This window comes from Mixophyes fleayi, chromosome 6 (assembly GCF_038048845.1).
Source record: "Mixophyes fleayi isolate aMixFle1 chromosome 6, aMixFle1.hap1, whole genome shotgun sequence".
In the NCBI taxonomy this organism is placed as follows: Eukaryota; Metazoa; Chordata; class Amphibia; order Anura; family Limnodynastidae; genus Mixophyes; species Mixophyes fleayi.
Genome location: NC_134407.1, coordinates 19,137,897 through 19,151,578, shown reverse-complemented (window position 1 = coordinate 19,151,578; position 13,682 = coordinate 19,137,897).

Genomic DNA, 13,682 nt, shown 5'->3' with positions numbered 1-13,682 from the left:
CTTGAAATGTTTCAATATTCAATAGCCCGCGGACACGAAAGTATTTGTGTGCATCCAAAACATATCCGGTTTAATGTTACAGCAAAACAATAAGTCAGAATATTTACTAAATGAGAACAAGTGATATTAACTGGTCACATACTTCTCTGTTTGGATGCCAAACCAAAGGAATTTTTGAGGGACTCACCAAAATAACATTCAAGGCTGGGGGCTTAGTCATTGTTTATTAAACCATCAGGTATAAATCTCATTGGGAAGCCAATTATCTACCACATGCCTGTGTCTCGATTATTAGAGGTAATCAGTCTGGGATTGTCAGCCCATGATGTCACTTGTAGTTCGACAACAACCGGAGAGTCACATGATGCTTAAACCTTAACCCTTTGCATGCCTAACATCAAAGTTAGATCAACCTCTAATACTCACCTGTATTGTGTATGTTATATATTTCTACCATCCAATCATCATCAGTGTATATAGGCGTTTTGTCGTGTTTGTAATACACTCCCACCCTCTCTGGATATAGACAGCTAGAGAGGTAAATTGGAAATGCTTGTATGAACCCGTTTACTGCCCTCTGGCAGCGATAAGGTTAACTGTTATTAGGGCCTAGCGATCATTTCCTGCATAATTATGTAATTAGGGAAAGAGCTGAATGGGGAGCTATAAATCATAATTACCTTGCACGTAGCCACAGGGGTGCTTAGAATATTACAGGGAATAGAATGAGGATAAGGAGTCAGAGATCAGGAGGAGTAGTGTATACAGGGACATGACGGCCGGAGCGGTTACTAATCATGTTTTAGAACATACATAATTGCTGAAGAAAATAAACCATTTGTAGCTCACTGTAAAAGTACAGACAGGCGCATTACATAAACCAGATGGACTAAAATACCTATTAAATACATAAAGACCATAACAGTCAGTTGAATGGGAAGGGACAGCTACAGTGGGATTGTAATATGTACGAATTAATTGCTATTTTGCTCTTAATTTTAACTTAAATTCGTTGAACTCAAGTTGTATAAAAATATTACTACTTGTAAAACTACATATGAAAGACATACACTGTATATATGTGTGTGTGTGTGTGTGTGTGTGTGTGTATTATATATGTCTTATAAGGATATATTGTTATTAGTGTGGCAGGTGGCTGTTTATCTTGTAGCTAATTAACACCAAAAGCAATAATTAATCGGAATATCTGTAAAACTGCAGGAATCCAATCCTAACTGCACCACTGTGCAAACAGCCTGGATAAGATCTTCAGACACAAACAAACATAGGAGAAAATCCCTGGACTAAATAGATATGAATATACTGTGTGTACAGCCAGGATATAGCTACTACAGACAATGCAGACTGACAGCTACTGTATATCTGTGGTGTAGATGGCAGGATCTCCACAGTCCAGACAGATAGTATGGACTCCAACAGCAATTAAAATTCCTGCAGCCAATCTGTGTGTGAGAGCCGCAGATAGCATCGTAGGGTAAGTAGCTGTTAGGCCCCTATACCCCCTAGATCTGCAGACAGGTTACAGATTGGGACCCTCCATCAGGAAGGGACCGACACATAATTCCCTGACAATTGCACAAACGCAGACCCCAGATAACCTAACGCCCCGCTTCCTCCCCAATGCTATATTTAGAGCAGACCAAAAATTAAAAAGGAAACCATGGTGGAACTGGCATTCTTATTCCATTATCACAAGGATTGTCAGATCCATATTGCAGTGTAAAATACATTAATGGTCCTAGAATTAACTATATTGAAGACGGACTGCAAATCTGTATTGCAGAAGTGACCTATGATCCACTGTACAAACATTTTGCATAAATCAGAATAACTATATACTGATGCATTCATAATAATACCCTGTCTGCTGGACAGTAGTTCAATAGTTAAAGACACATAGGAAGCTGTGTCATATATATATATATATATATATATATATATATATATATATATATATGTATATGATAGATATAGATAGATAGATAGATAGATAGATAGATAGACTGATAGATAAATAGATACATATGAGACAGACAGATAGATAGATAGATAGACTGATAGATAAATAGATACATATGAGATAGATAGATAGATAGATAGATAGATAGATAGATAGATAGATAGATAGACTGATAGATAAATAGATACATATGAGATAGATAGATAGATAGATAGACTGATAGATAAATAGATACATATGAGATAGATAGATAGATAGATAGATAGACTGATAGATAAATAGATACATATGAGATGGATAGATAGATAGATAGATAGATAGATAGATAGATAGACTGATAGATAAATAGATACATATGAGATAGATAGACTGATAGATAAATAGATACATATGAGATAGATAGATAGATAGATAGACTGATAGATAAATAGATACATATGAGATAGATAGATAGATAGATAGATAGATAGATAGATAGATAGATAGATAGACTGATAGATAAATAGATACATATGAGATAGATAGATAGATAGATAGATAGATAGATAGATAGATAGATAGTCTTTTCTAAATTGAACAGTACACTTCCATACAGATTGACTCTACACTTACAAAACAAAGATTAGCTAAAGTGATGACCTCAGAAACAATATAATTTTATGACTTATGGGAACATACTAATACAAACAATGGAAATACCCGCAGAGATATATTTGAAAGCTGGGACATGAATTTGTCAGACAAATGATTTGCACGGACATGTTTAATTGTACTGGTTGATGGAAATATATAAATACGTAGCACGACATCACTAAGTATTATTTCAAGTGGCTGAAATACCCCATGAGTCAGAGAGGTCACATCTCTAAATATCTTCACTGTCCCTATTCACAAGATTTCTATGGCATTGATCACATCATATCTATTAATCTGTCTGCAGCAACTGCACTCAGCAATAGCAACAATATTTATCTGAGGCAGCTAAACAGAGTGATCTTCCTGTGATGTAATTATATTACTTTCCCTACCTGTGCATTGTGATGTAATTATATTACTTCCCTACCTGTACATTACACTCTAATCACCGGTTTCTCTTCCCCCCTGTCTCTATTAATGATCCTACTTTCACTGAATGTACACAGCAGCTTAATGCGGTGTAGTAACATTGAATATCGTCACATTTATGATTATGATGCTGATTCCTGGTTGCAGATGGGGATCTTACTGCACAGATGTATTTCAAATCCAGCTATGCTGGAAGAATCTGTTCTCAGCGCAGGGCAATTAGCAGCCCTGACAGATATACAGCAAATCCCATACACTGTGCCTCTACCTGTACACTACATGCACTGAACTGGAAGTGAAAGGCAGGAGACCAAAGGTGGGTGGAACATTGCACTACAGACACAGACACAGTCAAACTGTGGTCCTCCGAAATTTGTGGGCAAGCTGGTACTTGTAGTTCCACAAGCGCGGGAGAGTCACAGGCTCCCTACCTCTGCATTACACTCTAATGTCCCACTTTATCCATCTAACCCTTTCCATTTCTACAGCCCAGGGAAAGTGTCTCAGAGTGAATGCTGCCACGTTAATAAAGGAAGAGGCTCTCAGAACAAGTAGGTGTTTGGAGATAGGGAGCCTGAGATAGGCTGGGATCACTGCGGAGCCTTTATCTTTATTTGTTAAATTGACATTATTGTAAGAGCTCTGTCTATATTTGATAACAATTAGAATCTTATCAGTGTTACATCCTCTGAGGCTGCCTGGTCTTCCTCACACATTTGTCCAGTTCCTGTAACAAAGATTACAGCACACACAGGCCTTGAAAATAGTAAGAAAAACTAACTCCATGTATTACAGATAGGTCTCAGAAATAGATCTGGATGCAGCCTTAGTACAGACCACTTAAAAATAGTGATATATTTTGCTTTCTATATATATATATATATATATATATATATATATATATATATATATATATATATATATATATATATATATATATATGTATATATATGTATATATATATATTCTTAAATGTGTACAGTACAGTCAATGTCGTGCAACTGTCTGTTAAGTGTTTGAATGTTATGTAGTTTTTTGTCTTGTTTTATTATTTTGTTAATTTGGCATTTGATTTAATTTTCGTTTTAAAACCATTACAAATAGTAAGACAACATTAAAAACAGTGACTTTGACAATATTATTTCTATTGGAATTTTAGCAAAAACATTATACTTGTTGCAACTTATACAACTCTGATACTTTACAAATTGTTCAGATGTTTATTAGTATTTAATTTAATCATTTAATTGCAACACGCAGTAGAATTTTGAATAGAACGTGAAATGTATTTTTTATGTAGCTTATGTGAGAATTGTTTTGCAGCATAAAGGATACAATTTGATATAAATTAATTTCTGTTGTTTTTGTTCTGTTTGTTGTGTACATATAGCTAGCAGAGGATATTTCACATACGGAAACAGTTTATCAATACTAATTAATATTGTGGCATTAAGAGAAGTCTACAACATACCTCCCGCTGGTACTGAGTACCCTAATATTAATTATAACTGTGGTAAACGCTCTTTTTTTTTTTTAGCGTAATGGTAAAAATATCACTGACAGTAGCGATGGCAGAACAATTTAAAGATCAAACAATGCAACATTAAACAATAATAATGCCAACAATAGAAATAGATTTAGAAAAGCGTCAGTTATTAGAGTGATACAAGTTACGGATATTTAAATGATCTATTATATATATTTGATAAAACACAAATGACGATGATGATTGATGATAGTTATTATATTATTATTATTATTATTATTATTATTATTATTATTATTATAACTACTACTATTATTATTAGAGAAAAGCCCTCTTAGAAGAATACACCGTTTATATTGTATTCTAGACACAAGGATTTTGTTGGAGAGAAAATTTGCTCAATAAGAAAAGGGCCATTAGATTCTCAGACTATTTTTATATAATGATTGAGTATAATAAACCAATCTCATGAATTAATATAATTTTATTTGACAACGATACAAAGATTATTGTAGGAGAATTGCTGTTAGTTGCTTCTATAATGCACTATGTAATTTCACGATGACATTTTTATTCACTTGTTTGAAGGGTAATACTTGTATTTATCATCCTAAACTGCTCAGTGGACTTTGTAAAAGCTTGTGAGTTTCAATACTTTTGACCCTTTCATCTCCAGTTATTTCGGAGTTAAAAACAATATCAAAATATGAAATATTTGTAAATACGGATCTGGTCGAAATCTAGAATGAATATAAATGTTTTGATAATAATTCCTATATTCAGAATTTAGTACAGGGGCCAACATTAGTCCTGGGTAAGGAAACCAATAATAGAATTATATTTTTGCGGAGCCCAGATCTATACCACCAGGATTATAACATGAAATAGAGATCTGTGTGTTATTTAATAGAAACATTGTAAATGTTAATAAAAAAGAAACGCAGAGGAAGTGGGCGGAGCCTGCTGTCACCCAGCAAGATGTATGTATTTGCCTTATAACTTGTAGGGTGTATGAGATAAATAGTAATTCATCATTTTAATGTCAGCTGCAACATGAAGTAGATCTTTTGACAAATACAAGATTGTATCTAGTTTTCTTCAAAACAGATCCGTGTGTTTATAGTTAAACAGCTGCTTCTAATATGGAAGAGCCAATATATTGTCATCAATCCAGAAACGTGATCTTTACACAGATTACAACTCCTGCTTGTAATTCGGTGTACAAAACGTGGCCAGGAAAGTGGGTAATATTTCCTATAGATTGGGGATGTTAATAATTATAATTACTGAACTGTGAATTGATTTACAAAATATAGTCTAATGTAAAATGATTATTATTTAGAAACACATCGTATAAAATTGAAATAATATGCAAATCAGCCTTGTTTTCCTATTGGGAGATAGAATATTCAGTTATCTCCGGCAAGTTTACTGTAATTAATCTACAACCAGCATCTTAACATGAGATGGAGTGAAATAGACCTGATTACCAGCAATTATACAGTTATGGCCAAGCACTGGCTGATACTCTGTATCATGGGATATATCATGGGATGTGTAGAAATACCTGGGGAAGGATTATGAAGTCAGGTAGTTGGTGCTAGGACTGTGGAATGTACAGTCTGTAGTTAACCAGAGGGAAGGAAAGTGTCTGGCATTACTATCGCTCCTAATACTTCAATGTACCATTGTCCGAGCTCTGTCTGAGCTGTTGTCGTTTAGTCCGGAGCAGGCGCCAGTGATAAATACCTGGATGCTACCTGGTCATTGTTAATGATAGATAACTATCTGCATCTCTCCTCCATCTGTAGATAGCTGAGGCTGGGACCTGTCACCTGTCACCTATGCTGGATGACCTGTCTTCAAATTATAATGACCATTCTGCTTAAAGCGAGGGGAGCCACCTCTAACCCAGTTATATAATGTAATAATAATAATAATAATAATAATAATAATAATTATATTAATGTGAGACATTGCTGATAATAGTAGGAAATATATAGAAATAATATAACACTAAGACAACCGATAATAATATTACTAAGACTACTACAATCACATAACTATATATATAAATTGCAAAAGAATAATATAGGTATAATTCTACTATTAATAAGTAATAAGTACTACATATTAATAATAAGCAGAATAGTAGAATTAAATAGTAGTATAATAAATATTATCATTACATTGCTTATACTTATAATAATATAAAATGCATATATATAATATAATACTAACAATATTACTGCAACAAAATAATATTACGACTTTTATTACTACTAATAAAATATGAAAATTGCTTATATAAATATAATAATAGATAATAATAATAATAATAATAATAATAATAATAATAATAATAATTATAATTATAATAATATTAATAATATAAGCATAAAGATGATTATAGTCAAATATACTACTACTGCTAATAATAGCATGAATCATTGTTAATATAAATAGAATGGAATGTATATTAATACTTCTAATGCTACTATTGTTATTATTATTATTATTATTATTATTATTATTTATATTTTCAAATAATAACATTGTGTAATGCACGTATATCTCTGTGTGGCGTATTCTACAATTCCTGTTTCTTTCAGCAAAGTACCCAGCTCATAAATATCCGCAATGACAGAAAACAAACCCATCAACTTGACGTAAGTGCAGAAATGTCTCTCTCTGCTTCTGTTCCTTGTTTATTTATTTAAAAACTGCCGATAAGAAGCTGACCCGGCTTCCTGATTGATGATCCAACTCCGGGTTATCACCATGGGCTGCATTTTCATAAATACTTTATTCATTTGTCAACACGTGTTTTAGGTCAGGCAGCGATGTACTAATATGTACACGGGATCGCGCTACTCGCGTGCATGTGCAAATGTGTCCTTTTCTATAAATAAATAAATAAATATACATATATAATATTCGAAGAGGGACTGCACTCAATTCACATCAATTAAACCGTGCACAGTCCATACAAATAAAACAAATTCGTGGGTGTTCAATGTAGATGAACAGACCAGCACAGGCTTAGAGTAAATCTCAAAACATTTAATAAGATAGAAAATACATTGCATGACTCTGTAATGTATTTTCTATCTTATTAAATGTTTTGATATTTTTCTATACATTGAACATCCATGGAACATATATATATATATATATATATATATATATATATATATATATATATATATATATATATATATATATATATATATGTGTGTCTATGTATAAATATGTATATGTGTATATATATATATATATATATATATATATATATATATATATATATATATATATATAGTGTTCGTATACAAGCAAATATATCTATATGGAGCACACTTACAGTTTCATATACATTTAATATTTTATTATCTATATATAAAAAATAGAAAATACATGTATATAAGACTTTGTAAGTGAATAATAAAGTACAAGAAACAGCACTTGGTCTGAAATTACTGTCAATGGGTTAAAATAAATGTATCGAATTTTCTCCAACATTCAAATTCTCTCTATAAAGTTAAATCATTTCACATAGTAGAGCAGAAGATAACACTCTCTCCAACCTGCTCCTCCCCGGGGCTCACAGACAGCAGCATATTACCGAGCCAACTGCTCCCTGCAACTATATAATTATATGAACGTGAGAGGTTGTAAAGCTAAACACCCCATGTAATGCCAGGTAATTAACCAGAGTAGTTACAGAATTAATTACACCGCTTCCAGTTGTGTTGTTTATTTTTAACTTCTGTAGCTGGATTAAGAGACACGTTTTCTATCAAATACATTTTACAAGTGTTATCTGTAATGGTAATCTATCCAATATTGATCTATTTATCTAATATCTCTCTCTCGCTATTATATAACTATCAATTATATATATATATATATATATATATATATATATATATATATATATATATATATATATATCTATATCTATATCTGTCTAGCTATCTCATCTATGTATGTGTTTTATGTAATTGTTAATTAAAAAAGTTATGTTCACCATGAAAACAATTGTGATAGAGCATATATCCCAGTCGTACCCCTCGTTAAAAGCCAATCTTAATGAAACAAGATCTTTATTGCTAATTAGTTAGACAAACTGAGAACTTTATACGCACATTAAGATAATGACATCAGTCTGAGGCATTTTGATCCTCAAACCACATCTCGCCAACGAGCCAAGTCATTGCTGAAATATGTTAGATGAGATTTCCTCTCTCCCAAAATGTTTAGGCAGAATGCAGATTACTAATGGCCGCTGCGGATGGAAGGGTCTGGGGAACAGAAGACATAGGCAGTTTGTTACCACTCGGCAGATGAAGAATGAGTTGTACTCCTGGGATTTACTAAAAGCTTAATATAAACACCGCCTGATCTTTTCCTCAACCACAGGCAAAAGTTGCTGATAGTTTGGGAACTGTCCCAGGCTGGTCTTGTACTTGTAATCTAATCTTATCTATTAACGTTTATGGATGGACTCTAGAAATGCTGCCAAAGAAGCTTTTTCAGACAGCTCTCCAGTTGCTGTGGAACTACAGGTCCCAGCTTGTAGTTCCACTGGGATTGAAATGCCAAATGATGCAGAGCTTGATATAGGTCTGAATAAGACGCGTGACAATTAAAACTAATAAAAGTAGAATAATGAAAGATTACTATATCCCAATGTAGGCCGGTTTGGTAGTTACGCTAGCACTTTACGCATATTGCGCACGCTAATGTGTTCAGCGAATACTGCGCCTGATTGCAATTATCTCAGTGTAGAATTTATCATTTGTCCAATTTCTGGCGAAATCTTACCTCTCCCAGACTTTTCTCGGATTATTTCCAAAATAGCGGACGATTTGTGATGTCAATGTTCATCATCAATACAGGTACAATATAGTAATTAGTTGCACATAAGTCTGGTGTTCAAATTCTTCTCTTCTTGTCTTCTTCAGTGTGAGAGCAGAGACCTACCAGGAGCAATCAGACCTTCCCAGGCCTGGGATCTGCTCTTATCTCCTTGTCAGGGGAACTTGGTTCTGTCTTGTCTCTGCTTAAAGCAAATATCCCATTCTGCTTGTAGACAATCTGCTGCAGTCTTCTCCAAGCGGAGTACAGGAATTCTGTGCATTGCAACATAAATAATAGGTATATATTTTACTGTTGTTATTACAAGTGGCATCAAGTGATCTAATGCTGTTTACACCTCTCCTACACCAGTGCACCAGACACATACTCAGCTCTATGTATATATATATGTGTAGATAATCAACACATAAATGTTGTGTGTGTATGTATGTATGTATGTATGTATGTATGTATGTATGTATGTATATGTATATATATATATATATATATACACACAGCATAAAATATATACCGTAAATACTTTGCAGTAACTGCTGTTGTTAGGGGAATATACTAGGTAATTATTGAGAAATACCTAATCATAGGGAGTATTGGTGCTTTTTCAATAGTACTAATATTATTATTATTATTTATTAATTTTAATAGTTCAAATATTTGTTTTCTGTTGCCTTTACAAGTAACTTGATTTTAATAAATTATTACAATATATATCCTAACAATGGCATTTGCTGCATTTTCTTTAGGGAGAAAATGAAACAGTGTTACATTAATCATCATCATCATCATCATCATCATCATCATCACTATGGTCAGAAGTTTTACTGATGAACTGAGCATAAAAATGGCAATTTGGTCCTATAAATAAAGTGAGGTTGGCTATATGGAGTCCTATAATATAATTAAAAGTTTAGAATGTATGGTAATATAGAGAAGTAGAAAATGGCACAAAATAGGGTGTAAAATCTAGCTCATAGTGACCACGGAGCATGGAACGACAGAGAAGTATACAATGGTATATGGTAGGACAGAGAAGTATACAACCATATATGGTACGACAGAGAAGTATACAATGGAATATCATCATCATCATTCATTTATATAGCGCCAGCATATTCCGTAGTGCTTTACAATTGGGGACAAACATAGTAAACTAATAAACAAACTGGGTAAAACGGACAAAGAGGTGAGAAGGCCCTGCTCGCAAGCTTACAATCTATGGGATATGGTACAACAGAGAAGTATACAGCGGTACGTGGTACGACAAAGAGCTATACAATGGTTTATGGTCCGACAGAGGAGTATACAACGGTATATGGTACGACAGAGAAGTATACAATGGTTTATGGTCCGACAGAGGAGTATACAATGGTATATGGTACGACAGAGAAGTATACAACGATATATGGTACGACAGAGGAGTATACAATGGTATATGGTACGACAGAGAAGTATACAACGGTATATGGTACGACAGAGGAGTATACAATGGTATATGGTCCGACAGAGGAGTATACAATGGTATATGGTACGACAGAGGAGTATACAATGGTATATGGTACGACAGAGAATTATACAGTGGTATATGGTACGACAGAGAAGTATACAGTGCTATATGGTCCGACAGAGGAGAATACAATGGTATATGGTACGACAGAGAAGTATACAGTGGTATATGGTCCAACAGAGGAGTATACAACGGTATATGGTACGACAGAGAAGTATACATCAGTATATGGTCCGACAGAGGAGTATACAATGGTATATGGTCCGACAGAGGAGTATACAACGGTATATGGTACGACAGAGAAGTATACAGTGGTATATGGTACGACACAGGAGTTTACAATGGTATATGGTACGACAGAGAAGAATATAATGGTATATGGTACGACAGAGAAGAATATAATGGTATATGGTACGACAGAGAAGTATACAATGGTATATGGTAAGACAGAGGAGAATACAATGGTATATGGTCCGACAGAGGAGTATACAATGGTACATGGTTCAACAGAGGAGTATACAATGGTATATGGTCCGACAAAGAAGTATATAACAGTATATGGTCTGACAGAGGAGTTTACAATGGTATATGGTCCGACAGAGGAGTATATATCGGTATATGGTATGGTAGAGAATCAACTGGTCATTTGGAAACCCTGGAAGCTTAGTGAAAATTGAAATTGGTATCATGTAAAGTTAGTCTCTCCGGCAGAATGGTAGTTGTCCAGGGCCAATCCAAGCTGCTATGTGATGACAAAAGTACTGTTTCCTCACGGTTGATTACATTTTACATTGGGCCATGAAAGCTCAGGCATCTCTATAGGTTTGGTTATGTATACATTACAAGATACATGGTGTATAATATAGATAGTGATATAATGTACCTGTATGGGTTTACATGGGGGGTACTATAAATGAGGTGCAGCAAGGGACAATCTTATTATTGTAATCAGAACCAGAATCAAATAGAGAATTGCTGAAGTCCCTCGGTCAGTATAGAATGTCCGGCCTGCCAGTGTCCAGCAAAGTCTGACCTTCATCTCGAGCAAGTCATTTCTGAACCCTCCACAATGCCGTCTTGCTGTGCTGATCTGAGCCGGTGTCTGGAAAACAGACTCAACACTGTACAAACTGGCGCATGAAGATACAAAGCAGATAGTAACAGCTTTTGTGCTGCATTATTTGTGATTCATACACGGCCCCTAATGTTTCCAGCAATAACTCTGGATAGATCTTTTATTGTATGAAGCTCATCACAGGAATTGTGACACAAAAGCCAAAACTGACATAAACAGATCAATGGAGATCTCCTGTCAAAATTAATGTCTTGACTGAAAGTCCCCTCTAGTTGATCTGTGGGGCGGGGGGCCATGTCTGGGACCAGCCTTCACGAGATACACTGCAGCTTGATCGCTCCACTCCACTCCACTCCAAGACTTCTCCCATGCTGCTCCCCAGCTATGGAACTCCTTACCTCACCCTACCAGACTCTCTCCCAACCTACAATCCTTCAAAAGCTTCCTCAAAAATCCCCTCTTCATTCATCTACCCCCTACTAGACGCTCATGTCCCCTGACTCTATTACCTCTGTCCACCACATCTACTTGTGTCCTGTTTGCACCTATTGTCTCTCACTATGTCCTTTCTCTAAAACCTAAAATACACTGCACAGGCCTCATGGTAAGGCCCTCTAACCTTCAAAAGGGCCGCACATTTATCTCAGTAATAACTTAAAAAGAAAGAGACATCAATCTGTTATACCTGGAAAATAGATCTAGAGCAATATTTAGGCTGGGTACACACTACAGATTTTTCAGCCATTTATCAGACCAAACATCGGATAAATGTCCGATATGGCATTAGTGTGTATGATTGCATGATGAGCGACAGTCATGCCAAAGTACCGATCGTTGTTTCATTTGATTGCTTCCCCTGTTTAAAAATCTCGTTGCAATCACCTTCCGATCCTGCAGTGTGTGTGCACTCACACGACTCCCTGCCCATAGAGAGAGCAGGGACCTCTCACTGTGTCTGTGTTGTTAAATGTAGAGAGTGCTGTAGGTGGATTATTCCGGCCGTTCGTTCGGAGACTGAATATTTCGTTTCAGAGTCACAGAAGCTAACGAAACCTATAATGACATTCTGGAAAAGTCAAAGTTTATTTCATGTGTTATAATCATCATCATCATCATCATCATCATCATTTATTTATATAGCGCCACTGATTCCGCAGCGCTGTACAGAGAACTCACTCACATCAGTCCCTGCCCCAGTTGGAGCTTACAGTCTAAATTCCCTAACACACACATACAGACAGGAATGACCGAATAACTGCTTTTGGACCAGATGAAGAGCACAGATCTGAAGGTGAATCGTGTATAGTGCGTACACATGAATCGGAAGACTGATTGGAATTTCAGTCGTTTGTAAAATCGTTAGTGATAACAAATTGGGCACAAGATTTTGCAGTGTGTACCCAGCCTTACTGGAGATATCTTTTAATATGACTCACTTTACATAATTTTCAATGTCCTTGCTAATCAACAAATGATTTACGTAAGATATCTGTGTGTTCTGCAGGGAATTTTCATTTCCAAAAAAACGTTGTTTACAGTCCACTGAAAACGCATCCACAATGACGCAACTTTTTTGGAAATACCAATATTTTGTAACATCTGCATCTGACCACCCTTGTTATTGTACAGGACGCTGGATAATTCCTCAGAACAGGCTGAGTTGTTCTACTGCCCAGTACTTCATTCATGTTAA